This window comes from Castor canadensis, chromosome 7 (genome assembly GCF_047511655.1).
Source record: "Castor canadensis chromosome 7, mCasCan1.hap1v2, whole genome shotgun sequence".
In the NCBI taxonomy this organism is placed as follows: domain Eukaryota; kingdom Metazoa; phylum Chordata; class Mammalia; order Rodentia; family Castoridae; genus Castor; species Castor canadensis.
The window spans coordinates 35,387,807-35,402,064 of record NC_133392.1 but is presented as its reverse complement, the minus strand read 5'-3'; the positions used below and the strand labels follow the sequence as shown (position 1 = coordinate 35,402,064).

The following is a 14,258-nucleotide window of genomic DNA, read 5'->3' as shown; positions in this document are numbered from 1 at the left end:
TGAATGAACTATTCAGTGGACATCTTTGGGATGTGAGAATATGATGGGAACAACGTTGCAAATTGCTCACAAAAACATACACATATACATACATATATTTATATTTATAAATATTCTATAATTTATTTTTAAATCTCATGCATTGTTTTGATATTCATTTAAGATTTTGTTCCAATATTTAGCCTTCAATTACTCTATTTTATTGACTTAATTATTTTGTTTATTGTGAATATTTAGTTTTATTTATAGGTATGATGTATTCTAATTTATAATTATGTGCTAATAATATATCATAATGCCTAGTTTATAAGAGAGTGATATGTACATATTTTATGTTGATTCTCCTCAGATATCCAAATATACTTCTAGTCATGTAATTTATAAATGTATTTTATTGTTAGTATAACTCCATCATATTTCACGTAGCACTGAATTGCTGTGACAAACGTGCCACTTTTCTCATTTTCCATCATTTCTTTTTCTTGTCTTAGCAGCTAAAGTCCAGAGATTTGACTTGTGATTGGTAGATTCAACTGGATCCTTGCATGCAGGTCAGGAGCCACATGCCCTGTATAGATGTTGTGTTGCATGACATCCAAAGACACATTGATCTTGTCGGCGGTAGTCTTCCCCATTCTGTGACCTGTGACATGAAATTAAGAAATTACATCATTCACGAGTTAACTTTCTTCCTTCTATGCTACACCTTAGTGGCTTCCTAGTCTCCCAATTCACACTATGGTTTCAACCATCTACCAATCTAAGCACAAGAATCTTACATATGTCTGTGTAATGGGCATTGTGCCATTTTCAGTTTAGAGCTATAAACTTTATAACAGGCTTGGTATCTGACAATTTAGTTCTTCCAAATTTGTACATCCTCTTTAATATTATTCTGCCTAATTATAGATGCTTACATTTCTAAATAAATACTAAAATTTTAGCTAGCCAATTTCCCAAAAGACAATTCCAGAGTATCTTTTGAAGTCAGAGTAAATCTCTAGATAATATTGGAAAATAACTGATATTTTGACACGTTGATTCTTGATTTCATGGATGTGTTTTTGATCTGTATGACTTGGACTGTCTTTTATTTTGTCAAAAATATTTTGTTTTCATTGTAATGGTTTATATGTTTTTAGTTTTTTCCTAGTTGTGTTAGTCACTTTCATCAGTATAACAAAATACCTGAGACAATTTAATTAATGTTGGAAAGATTTCTTATAGCTCATTTTATGAGGTTCCAATCCTTGGTTACTTGGCTCTGTTGCTTCTGGACCTTCACAGCATGAAGTAGAACATCATGACAGGGAGAGTGTGGTGGAGCAAGGTACTTTACCTCATAGTTTGATGGAAGAGAGGCAGATGACAGGTCTTACAGAACATATAACCTTCAAACCCTTGTGCTCCTTGATCTGCTTCCTCTCACTAGGCCCTTCCTCCTGGTTTCCACCACTTCCCATAATGCCATTAAATTATGATTCAGTCAATGGTTTAGTATACTGGTAAAGTCAGAACCCTCATGACTCAATTATTCCTCCAATGCCCCACCTTTGAACATTGAATTGAGAACAAACCATCATCACATAACCTTCTGGGAACATTTCATATTCAAACCACAAGACTGAATAATGAATATATTATAATTCATGAAATTTATGAAATGTTAATAATATATAACTTTACAATGCCTTTGCTATTATTTATTCTTGAAATAAGAAAAAATTTCATTTATCATGCTGATGAACTTCTGCCTAGTGACTTCAGTGAATTACAAGTCATTGATAATAAATCATCGGTGGATTCACTTGGAATTGCAAGGTGTATTATTCTGCTTTCTGGATTAATATTTTATTTCTCAATTTGTAGTTCTTATGTTCTTAATTTCTCATTCTTGTATAATTGTACTCCCTAGGATTTCCACAGCAATATTGAACAGAAATGGTGATAGAGGCATCCTTGTTTCATTTCTGATCTGCAGGAAGGAATGATGGTTTAATATTTCACTGTTGAAAATGATTATTTAATTAGATTTTGGCAGCTATTCTATATCAAGTTAGGGAAGTTTGCTCTGCTTTCTTATTTTTATTTGTATTATGGGTATGGGTGTGCATACAATTTTATCAAATTTAATCTCTGTATCTGTGAGTATGATTTAGATATATTGCTGAGTATTCTTCATTTAGTATACTTGTCAAAAGAATATAAACACATTTGGATTTGTCCTACACATAGGTCTTGTCTTCTCATTTAAATTCATAAGAGACTTAGTCAATATATTTTTCTCCTTCATAATTGTCATGTTATATTCTAGATATCAAAAGATACTGGCCACATAAAATTATCTGTGAAATATTGTCTGATGAGTATCTGTTTGTATTGTCTTCTCACACTCTCTCATCTTCTTTGTGTGGCCAGCTAGTTGTAACTTTGAGATACCAAATAATATTTGGTAAAGTACCAAATATTATATTCTGGATTTCCTTTTCATGCTAATGTTTCGGTATAGATTTTATCTTCAGCTAAAATTCATTTTAATGTGAATTGCTTAAGTTTTACTGCCTTTCCATCCTGATTATAATTTTTCTGTCAAGTTGTATTAAGTGAATATAATTTAAGTTATTTTCTTTCAACTGTACTATCTAGCTTGTAAATGTAGAAAATTTAATTTGGTAAATCTATCTACACTTCCTTGTGGCAGGTCAGTTAAGACACCAGAATGAAGTTGAATATCAGAATACTTGCCTGTTGCAGTGCTTTAAGCAGCACCACGATAAGTGAATGCAGAAGGTACTTTTGGACCTTCAAACACAGCAGTTGATTTAGAGAATGGGTGATCATAAGGATTAAGTGATAGGGAGTTTTATTGATGCAGCTGTCCACAGCCGCACTCTACAGGAAATCCTTTCCTTTCCTGTCATTTCTCCCTTTATCTTGTCAGTAATCCTTTTTCTGGGACCACCTTTAGTGTCCAGTACTATCATTAATACCATGTCCTGTGAAAATGGAGACAAAGAATGAGGTGATGGATGCACTAACCAGAAGAAACAGAGGAGACTAGCTTCTAAGAGTCCTATCACAGTAGACTCTTTTTATATTTTACTAATGTGGTAAAATGCACACCTGTTTCCTGTCTGCATTTTTTCTTAATTATTCATTTATTCACATGTGCATACATTGTTTGGGTCATTTCTCCCCCCTTACTCCTCCCACCTCCCCGTCTCACTTCCAGGCAGAACTTGTTCTGCCTTTATCTCTAATTTTGTTGAAGAAAAGACATAAGCATAATAAGCAAGACAAAGCATTTTTGCTATTTGAGTTAAGGATAGCTATACAGAAATATTCCAAGCATTGCTTTTGTGTACACATGTGTTACAACCCATGTTGATTCATCTCTTACTGATCTTTACACTGGTTCCTGAACCCCTTTCTCATGTTAACCTCTGTTGCTTTAAGGTTTCTGTATTAGTCCCTTGGCAGTGGGGACATCAAATGCTTTCTTGTTTTGGGTTTTCTACCTATTCCTGTATCTCCTCTATGCACTCTCCCCTTGTCATGTGATCCAAGTCCAACCACATTGCTGCATTTGCCCTATATCTAAAGTCCACAAACGAGGGAGAACATATGATTTTTGGTCTTCTGAACCTGGCTAACCTCACTCAGAATGATGTTCTCCAGTTCCATCAATTTACCTGCAGATGATAAGATTTCATTCTTCTTCATGGCTAAGTAAAATTCCATTGCATACAAGTACCACTTTTTCATGATCTATTTATCAGTAGTGGGACATCTTGGTTGTTTCCATAACTTGGCTATTGTGAATAGTGCTGCAATAAACATGGGTGTGCAGGTGTATGGAGTGTCCTGTGTCGCTTTCATTTGGGTATGTCCCCAGGAGTGAGATTGCTGGATCATATGGCAGGTCTATGTTTAGATTTGTAAGAAGGCTCCAAATTTTTTACAAGAGTGGTTGCCCCAGCTTGCACTCCCATCAGCAGTGTACCAGGGTTCCTTTTTTCCAACATCCTCGCCAACACATGTTGTTGTTGGTGTTTTGGATGATGGCTATTCTAACAGGGGTGAGGTGGAATCTTAGTGTGGTTTTGATTTGCATTTCCTTTATGGCTAGAGATGATAAGCATTTTTCATGTGGTTTTTGGCCATTTGAATTTCTTGTTTTGAGAAAGTTCTGTTTAGTTGAGTTGCCTATTTCTTAATTGGTTCATTGATTTAGGAGAGTTTAGTTTCTTAAGTTCCCTATAGATTCTGCTTATCAGTCCCTTGTCTGATGTATAGCTGGCAAATATTTTCTCCCACTCTGTGGGTGGTCTCTTCAGTGTAGAGACCATTTCTTTTGTTGTGCAGAAGATTTTTAATTTTATGAAGTCCCATTTGTCCATCCTTTCTTTAGTTGCTGGGCTGCTGGGGTTCTGTTGAGGAAGTCTTTGCCTATACCTAATAGTTCCAGAGTGTTTCCTGCTCTACTCTGTAGTAACTTCAGAGTTTCAGGTCTGATATTTAGGTCCTTGGTCCATTTTGAGTTGATATTAGTACAGTGTGATAGAAATGGATCTAGTTTCAGTTTCTTGCAGACGGTTAACACTTCCCAGCAATACTTGTTGAAGAGAGTGTCTTTTCTCCATCATATATTTTTGGCACCATTGTCAAAAATGAGGTGGGTATAGTTCTGTGGATTCATATCCGAGTCCTCTATTTTGTTCCACTGGTCTTCATGTCTGTTTTTGTGCCAGTACCATGCTATTTTTATTGCTATTGCTTTGTAATATAGTTTGAAGTCAGGTATTGTGATACCTCCAGCATTGCTCTTTTTGCTGAGTATTGCCTTGGCTATTCGCATTCTCTTGTGTTTCCAAATGAACTTTAGTGTAGATTTTTCAATCTCTGTGATGAATGTCATTGGGATTTTGATGGAAATTGCATTAAACATGTAGATTGTTTTTGATAGTATAGTCATTTTTGCTATGTTGATTCTACCAAGTTATGAGCACGGAGATCTTTCCATCTTCTGTAGTCTTCCTTGATCTCTTTCTTCAGGAGTTTGCAATTCTCCTTGTAGAGGTTATTCACATCCTTTGTTAAATTTACTCGTAGGTATTTGATTTTTTTTGAGGCTATTGTGAATTGAATTGTTTCCATGTATTCCTTCTCAGTTTGTTCATTATTGGTGTATAGAAAAGTTAATGAATTTTGTAAGTTGATTTTCTGTCCTGCCACCTTGCTGTAGCTGTTTATGGTATCTAAGAGTATTTGGGTAGAATTTTTTGGGTCTTTAAGGTATAGGATCACATCATCTGCAAATAAGGATATTTGGGCAGTTTCTTTACCTATTTGTATTCCTTTTATTTCTTCTTCTTGCCTAATTGCTCTGGCTAAAAGTTCCAGTACTACATTGAATGGGAGTGGAGATAATGGGCACCCTTGTCTCCTTCCTGATTTTAGGGGGAATGGTTTCAGTTTTTCACCATTAAGTATGATGTTGGCTGTAGGTCTGTCATATATAGCCCTTACAATGTTGAAGTACATTCCTTCTATTCCTAGTTTTCTTAAAGCTTTTATCATGAAGTGGTGTTGGATCTTGTCAAAGGCATTTTCTCCATCTATTGAGATGATCAAGTGGTTACATCAAAAGGAAATAACAATTATCAACCTATATGCACCCAATGTCAATGCACTCAATGTCATCAAACATAATCTGAAAGACCTGAACACATATATAAACTCCAACACAGAGGTAGTGGGAGACCTTAATACCCCACCCCATAACTAATAGATAGATTATCGAAACAAAAAATCAATAAAGAAATCCTAGAACTAAATCACACCATAGATCAAATGGACTTAGCTGATGTCTGCAGAATAGTTCATCCAACTTCTGCACAATATACATTCTTCTCAGCAGCCCATGGAACCTTATCCAAAATTGATCATACATTAGGGCACAAAGCAAGCTTCAACCAATATAAGAAAACAGAAATAATCCTATGCATTCTATTTGATCACAATGCATTAAAACTAGAAATCAACAACAAAAACATCAGTAAAAACCATGCAAACAATTAGAAGCTGAACAACACATTGCTCAATGATCAATTGGTCATTGATGAAATAAAAGAGGAAATTAAAAGTTTCCTGGTAGGTAATGAAAATGAAAACATGACCTATCGGAACCTATGGGACACAGCAAAGGCAGTCCTAAGAGGAAAGTTTATAGCCATGAGTGCGTATATTAAAAGGACAGAAAGATCTCAAATCAATGACCTAATACTACAGCTCAAACTCCTAGAAAAACAGAACAAGCAAATCCCAAAACAAGCAGAAGGAAAGAAAAAATTGAAATAAGGGCTGAAATCAATGAAATAGAAACAAAAAAACCCATACAAAGAATAATTGAAACAAAAAGCTGACTCTTTGAAAAAATATAAAAGATTGACAGATCCCTGGCAAAACTGACTAAAATGAGGAGAGAAAAAACCCAAATGAGTAAAATCATAAATGCAAAAGGAGAGATAACAACAAACCATGGAAATCCAGGAAATCATCAGAGTACTTTGAGAGCCTATACTCTAATAAATTTGAAAATTTTGAAGATTTTTAGAAACTTACAACCACCCAAAACTGAACCAAGAGGATATTAATCACCTGAATACATCTATAACACAAAATGAAATTGAAGCAGCAATCAAGAGTCTTCCAAAAAAGAAAAATTCAGGACCGGATGGATTCACTACTGAATTCTATCAGACATTTAAAGAAGAACTAATAGCAACTCTCCTTAAACTGTTGTTCCATGAAATAGAAAGGGAAGGAACAGTACCTGACTCTTGTTATGAAGCCAATATTACTCTCATCCCCAAACCATACAAAGACACCTCCAAAAAGGAGAACTATAGGCCAATTTTCTTAATGAATATCAATGCAAAAATTCTTAATAAAATAATGACAAACCAAATACAACAACACATCAGAAAGATCATACACTATGACCAAGTTGGCTTCATCCCTGGGAGCAGGGATTGTTCAACATACAAAAAAACCCACTTGATCTTGTCTGCATTTTAAATGAATCATGTCACTGACTTCAGCTTCCTTGGTTATTGAAGAACAACCTGCTCTTGCTCATACTGAAGATTCTTTATGTGATGGGTGTCTATCACTTGCTGGTTTTCAACTCTCTCTGTGTGTATTTATTTTTAGCCCTTTTATTAAATATGGTTTGGTATGAATCTACTTGGCTGTATCCTTTTCATAGTTTATTGAACTTCCTACATGTATAGATTCATGATTTTCCTTAAATTTGAAAATTTTCAGACAATATTTCTTCAAATATTTTCTGTCTCTTTCTTCTTTCTCTAACCCTCTGAGACATCTATAAAGGTATGTTGATAGGTGTCTGTAGACTTTTCTGGCTCTATGCATTTTTGTATCTGAATATATTCTGTAGGCCTCTTAGGTTGTATTCATTCTACTTTTCTTTCTACTCTTCAGGTTATAAATTTTATGTTCTTTCTTTGTTTTGGCTGTTTACTTCCTCCTCTTATTTAAGTCTAATATGAATTTTTTTATCAATTGTATTTTAGCTCCCAAATATTTTTCCCTTTTAAGAATTATTTTCTAAAATTGATCATCTTGACTTTTTCATAATTTGTTCTTTTTTATTTCTTGGTTACATGGTTTCCTGCAGCTCTCTAAGGATGCCGAAGACACATGTCATATGGTTATATCTAGGAAATTTGATATCTTGATTTCCTCAGTAGTGATTTCTATTATTTGCTTTTAAAGCTATTAAGGATCATAATACTGGTTTCTTTTTTATACGTGCAATTAATTTTCTTGTTGAGACTTGGATATTTATTATACCTTAATCTTTTAACTTAAGAAATAAGATTAGTTTTATTGTTCTAGCAATTACCACTGTTATTTGATGAAGGCTGTAGTAATCCACTTATCTGTTGACTTTCCAAAATAATTTTTGCAGATGTATTTCTTGTCATTTGTGATCAATTACATTTCTGTTCTGTTCTGTTTGTACTAGTTCATTGAAATTATTCATATTTTCTTTTTTTTTCCTTCTGGCAGTACTCAGGGCCTCACACTTGTTAGGCAGGCAATCTACCACTTCAGCCACTATGCCAGCCCTATATCGTGTTAGATTTTTTTCCAATAGGTTTTCAGAACTATTGGCCTAGGATGGCTCCTGATAACAATCTTCCTGATCTCTGCCTCCTGAGCAACTAGGATTACAGATGTGAACCACAATTGCCTGGCTAGATATTTTCTAATAATTCTGGACTCAATAAGAAAACAACAGATAAGCAGTAAGCCTTTTTTTATTAAATCTTTTGTTTTATGCCATTGTGGAAGTACTATATTCCATCAAGATGAAAGAATGGACAACATCTTTGGCATCTGGTAAATAATCAAATGCCACAACTTTGATCTATGAAAGACAAGGTTCTGATTGCCCTTGTGGGTCCAGAAAACTGTCCAGCAACACAGTATGCTATCCAGCAACACAGAATACTGTTCCCAAACATTTTACCATTTTGGCCTCTATGTGAGAGGACTAATGTACTGAAATTTATGAGATACTTTCTACTTTAAGCAGTTACCAGGATGCTTCAAGGGTTTGCCCAAACTTCAGTGTCCTAAAATAATTTTTTCAAACTTTCACCAATTATTTATAGTCTTCATTGTATAGGTTATTCACTGCTTTTGATGAATATATTCCTAGATATTTTATTTTTTGAAGCTATTGTAAATGGCATTCTTTTTCTAAATTCTTTGTCTGTTCATTGTGATATATAGGAAAGCTATTGATTTTGTATATTGATTTTGTATCCTGTTTCTTTGCTGAAAGTGTTTTTGGTGTCTCAGAGTGTTTGGTGGAGTTTTTAAGGACTGCTCAGTATAAGATTTTATCATCTGCATATAGGGATAATATTACTTCTTCTTTTCCTGTTTAAGTTTTTTTTTCCTCCACCTGTCTTATTGCTCTGTCTAGGAATTCCAAAACTATTTTGAATATGAATGGTAAGTTGGACACCCTTGTCTCATTACTGCATTTCTAGGAAATGTTCTACCTTTTCCTAATTTAGTATGATGTTGGCTGTAGGTTTGTCACATGGCCTTATTAGGTTGAAATATGTTTCTTTTATTCCTAGTTGCATCAGCACTTTTATCAAGGAAGTTGTGGAAAAAAAGTAAGGATATTGAATTTTTTCAAAGGCTTTTTCTGCCTCTGTTGAGATGATCACATGATTTTTGTACTTAGTACTGTTTATGTGCTATATCCTACTTATTTATTTGCATATGTTGAACAAATTCTGCATCCTGGAATGAAACTGACTAGGTCATGGGGTATGATCATTTTAATATTTTGTTGTACTCGGTTTGCTAGTATTTTATTGAGAATACTTGCATCTCTGTTAATTAGAAAAATTGGTATAGAATTCTCTTTTTTTGTCGTATCCTTCTTGGATTTTGAGATCAGTGCAATACTGGCTTTACAGAATGGATTTTGTCATTTTCCTATCCTTTCTGTATCATGGAAAAGTTTGAGGGGTATTCATATTAGTTATGTAAAGTCTGGTAGAATTCAGCAGTGTATCCATCAGGTCTAGAGGGTTTTTTTTGGGGGGTAGGACTCTTTATTGCTGCTTCAATTTCCTTGCAGGTTATGAATCGATTTAGGTGGATTATATTATCTTGGTTCAATTTTGTTTTGTCAAAAGCATCTAGAAATTTATCCTTTCCTCCTAGGTTTTCCAATTTATTTGAATATGGATTTTCAAAGTGTTCCCTTATGACACTCTGAACTTCATTGCTATTTGCTTGTGATAGTCTCTTTTTCATCACCAATTTTTGTTAATTTGGGTCTTTTCCTTTCCTTCTACTCTTATTTACCTTTTTTATTTTGTGGTACTGCGGTTCCACAGGGCCTATTCCTTGAGCCACTTCACCAGCCCCCTTTTTATGTGATGGGTCTTTTGAGATAGGATTGCACCAACTATTTTCCTAGACTGGCTTCAAGCTAGGATCCTCCTGATCTCTGCCTCCTGAGTATCTAGGATTACAGGCATGAGCCATAGGTGCTCAGCCTTTTTGTTTGTTTGTTTTGTCTTTTTGAAGTAACAACTTTTTCTTTGGTTCATTCTTTGTATAGTTTTTCTGATTTGTATTTCATTGATTTCAGTCCTTATTATTTCTCCTCTTCTGATCTTGTGTTAGCTTTTTCTCTTTTTTTCTAGGAGCTAGAGACGCAGCTTTAGGTCATTTATTAGAGATTTCTCTATTTTTTAATGTAGGAACTTATAGGTATAAACTTTCTCCTTAGGACTGTCTTTGCCATATGCAATAGGTTCTGGTAGGTTGGTTTTTTAGTTCATTTTCATAAGATTTCAGAAACTTTTTGATATTCTTTCTTATTCATTTGATGACTCATTTATCATCCAACAATATATAAGTCTCCATATTTTCTGCAGTTTATATTGTTCCTGAGTTCTAGTTTTACTTAACTGTGGTCAGACAGGACACAGGGGACTATTACAATTTTATTAATAATTTTTAAAATTTGCCCTGTGCAATAAAATGTCCATTTTGAGAAAGTTCTGTCAGCTGCTATGAGCAACATGTATTGTGCTGCTGCTATATGAAATACTCTGTAGATGTCTGTTAAGTCCTTTTGTTCTGTTGTTGCATTTAATTTGGAAGTATCTTTGTTAAGTTTTTTCTTTTGAGGGCTTATCTATTGAAGACAGTGGGAAATCAAAATCTCCCATGATAATTGTGTAGAATATATCTGTGCTTATCATTGCAGGAGTAGTGTTTGTATAAAAAAGTTGGGTTTGATGGCATTAGATGCACATAAGTTAACAACTGTTCTATCCTTTTAATGTTCCTTTTACTACTATAAAGTGACCTTCGTGTCTCTTTTGACCAATTTGGGCTTGAAATATCTCTTAGCAGATATAAGTATAGCTACTTCTGTCTGGTTTTTTTAAAGTTTTATCAAATGTTTATTTGCATTTACCATTACCTTAAAATTAATAATGCAATATTCCAAAAATCATTGAATTTCTTTAATTAGGTGAATTATAATCTCAAAAAACTGTTTAAATTGACAGGCAAAAGAAAATAAGGAAATATGAGACTGTGTCAATGTTGGAAAACAGAATACAAGGAGTACAAATGTCCTTTGGTAGGTAGAAAACTTTCACAATTTCTTTTCTTTATTTTAATTTTCCTTTATTTATTTATTTTTTTATTGTTGTGTTGGGTGGAAGGACATTGAAGAATTTATAAAGGTTCTTATAATGTATAAAAAATATCACACTTGAATTCACCCCCTCCACTGCTGGCTTTCATCTTCCCTCCCCAATTTTGGAACCATTTCAACAGATAACATTTTTGCCTTTACATACATTTGTATACATTATTGTCATCACATTCATCCTCCCACCATTTTCTTCTTCCTTCCTCCAGTGCCAACCCATCCCCCACCCCTACTCGTGTTCTGCCCTCCTGTCCTCTGATTTTGTAGAGGAAATACATAAAAGATAATAAGAAAAACGTGGCATTTTGGCTAGTTTGTGTATAGATAGCTATACAGGGAGATTCCTTGTGTTGTTTCCATGCATATTGTATTACAACCAAAATTGTTTCAAATCTACCAGTCCTCTTCATTAGTCCTTAGTCCTCTTGCCATAGTGGCCTTCGCCAGTTTAAGATTACTCTATTTATTCCTATACAGTGAATGAAATGACATTCAAGATTTTAGTCACTTTCCTTTGCCCTATTCATCCCGTGTGCTGTCTCCTCTTAGTGTGTGACCTGTGCCCAACAATATTACTGTATTTGTTTTAGGTCTACAATGTGCACATGAGGGAGAACATGCAACTTTTGGCCTTCTCAGACTAACTTCACTTAAAATTATGTCCTCCAGCTCTATCCATTTACCTGCGAATGACAAAATTTCATTCTTCTTTTTTGTCTGGGTAAAATTCCATTGTATATAAATACCACATTTTCTTAATCCTTTCATCCATAGTGGGGCATCTTGTGTATTTGCATAGCTTAGCTATTGTGAATAGTGCTAAAATAAACATGGGTGTGCATGTGCCTTTGTAGTTACCTGACTCACATTCCTTCAGGTATATCTATAAGAGTAGTATTGCTGGATCTTATGACAGGTCTATTTTTAATATTTTAAGGAGCATCTATATTGTTTTCCATAGTGGTTCTACTGATTTACAGTCCCACCAGCAGTGTATGAGGGTTCATTTTTCCCTGCATCATCGCCAACATTTGTAGTTGCTGGTGTTCTTGATGATACCTATTCTAACAGGAGTGGGGTGCAATCTTAGTGTGGTTTCGATTGCATTTCCTTTATGGCCAGGAATGGTGAGCATTTTTTCATGCATTATTTTAGCTATTTGGACTTCTTTGAAAAAGTTCTGTTTGGTTCAGTTGCCCATTTCTTTTTTGGGTCACTGATTTTGGTTTTTTGAGCTCCCTATATACTGTTTATCAGTCCTTGTCTGATGTACAGTTAGCAAACATTTTCTCCCATTCTGTGGGAGACCTCTTCAATTTAGAGGCCATTTCTTTTGTTGTACAGAAACTTTTAATTTCATCTTGTCCCATTGTCAATCCCTTCTCATGGTTGATGAGCCACTTGGGTTCTGCTGAGGAAGTCCTTGCCTATGCCTATTGCTTCCATTGTATTCCCCACTCTTTCCTCTACTAGCTTCAGTATTCCAGGTCTGATATTAAGGTCTTTTATTCACTTTGAGTTGTTAGTAGAAGAGGGTGATAAGCATGGATCTAGTTTCAATTTTCTTCAGGCAGATATCCAGTTTTCGTAGCAACATTTGTTGAAGTGGCTTTCTTTTCTCCATCAGATATTTTTGGAAGATGCATGGATTCATATCTGGGTCCTGTCTTCTTTTCTACTGGTCTTCATATCTGTTTTTGTGCCAGTACTATGCTGTTTTTATTACTATGGCTCTGTAGTATAGTTTGAAGTCAGGTATTGTGATAACTTCAGCATTGCTCCTTTTGCTCAGTATTGCCTTGGCTATTTGCAGTTTTTTGTGTTTCCAAATGAACTTTAGAGTAGAGTTTTCAAACTCTAAGATGAATGTGATTGGGGTTTTCATGGGAATTGCATTGAACACGTAGATTGCTTTGAGTAGTATAGCCATTTTTACTATGTTGATTCTGCCAATCCATGAGCATGAAAGATCTTTCCACCTTCTGCAGTCTTCTTTGATCTGTTTCTTGAGTGGTTTATAGTTCTCCTTGTAGAGGTCATTCACATCCTTAGTTGAGTTTATTCCTAGGCATTTGATTTTTGTTAAGGCTACTAAAAATGGAATTGGTTTTCTATATTCTTTCTCAATCTGCTCCTTGTTGGTGTGTAGAAAGTCTACTGACTTTTGTAAGTTAATTTTGTTAATTTTGTATTCTGCTTCTTTGCTGAAGCAGCATATGGTGTCTAGGAGTTTTTGGGTCTTTAAGGCATAAGATCATGATATCTTTGAATAAGGGTAGTTTGACTAAATCTTGTCTGTTTGTATTCCTTTTTTCTTCTTCTTTTTGCCTTATTGTTCTGGCTAGGACTTCTAGGACTATGTTGAATAAAAGTGGGGAGTGTGGGCATCCTTATCTCATTACTGACTTTAAGAGAAATGGATTCAGTTTTTCCCCATTAAGTATGACATTGGCTATAGGTTTGTCATATATAGCCTTTATAATGTTGAAGTGCATTCCTTCTATTCCTTTTTTCATCAGGGCTTTTATCATGAAATGGTGTTGCATCTTATTGATGGTTTTTCCTGTCTATGCAGATGATCTAGTGGTTTTTTCTTTGCTTCTGTTAATGTGTTGCATTACATTTAAAGATTTGCATATCTTGCACCTTCCCTGCATCCCTTGGAAGAAGCTGACTTGGTTATGGTGTATGATCTTTCCTCAAGGTTGTTGGATTCAGTTTGCTATTATTTTGTTGAGGATTTTTACATCAATGTTCATTAAGGAGATTGGCCCTTAGTTCTCCTTTTTGATGTGTCCTTGTCCAGTTTGGGGATTATGGCTTCACGAAATGAGTTAGGCAGTGTTCCTTCCCCTTCTGTTTTGTAGAAAAATTTGTGAGGTGTTGATATTAGTAAAGGTCTGATGGAATTCATCAGAGAGTCTGTCAGGTCCGGAACTTTTCTTTTGTTGGGAGACTATTGCTG

General features: G+C 34.7%; 1 long non-coding RNA gene across 1 annotated transcript in view; it reads right to left on the bottom strand.

Moving 5' to 3' along the window:
• Positions 1–522: 522 nt before the first annotated feature.
• LOC141424619 (uncharacterized) overlaps positions 523–14,258 on the bottom strand; it is a 100,436-nt gene continuing 86,700 nt past the window's right edge. Inside the window, exon 3 of the long non-coding RNA XR_012449493.1 lies at positions 523–643. This is a non-coding gene — a long non-coding RNA (uncharacterized lncRNA). The remainder of the gene's footprint in view (positions 644–14,258) is intronic.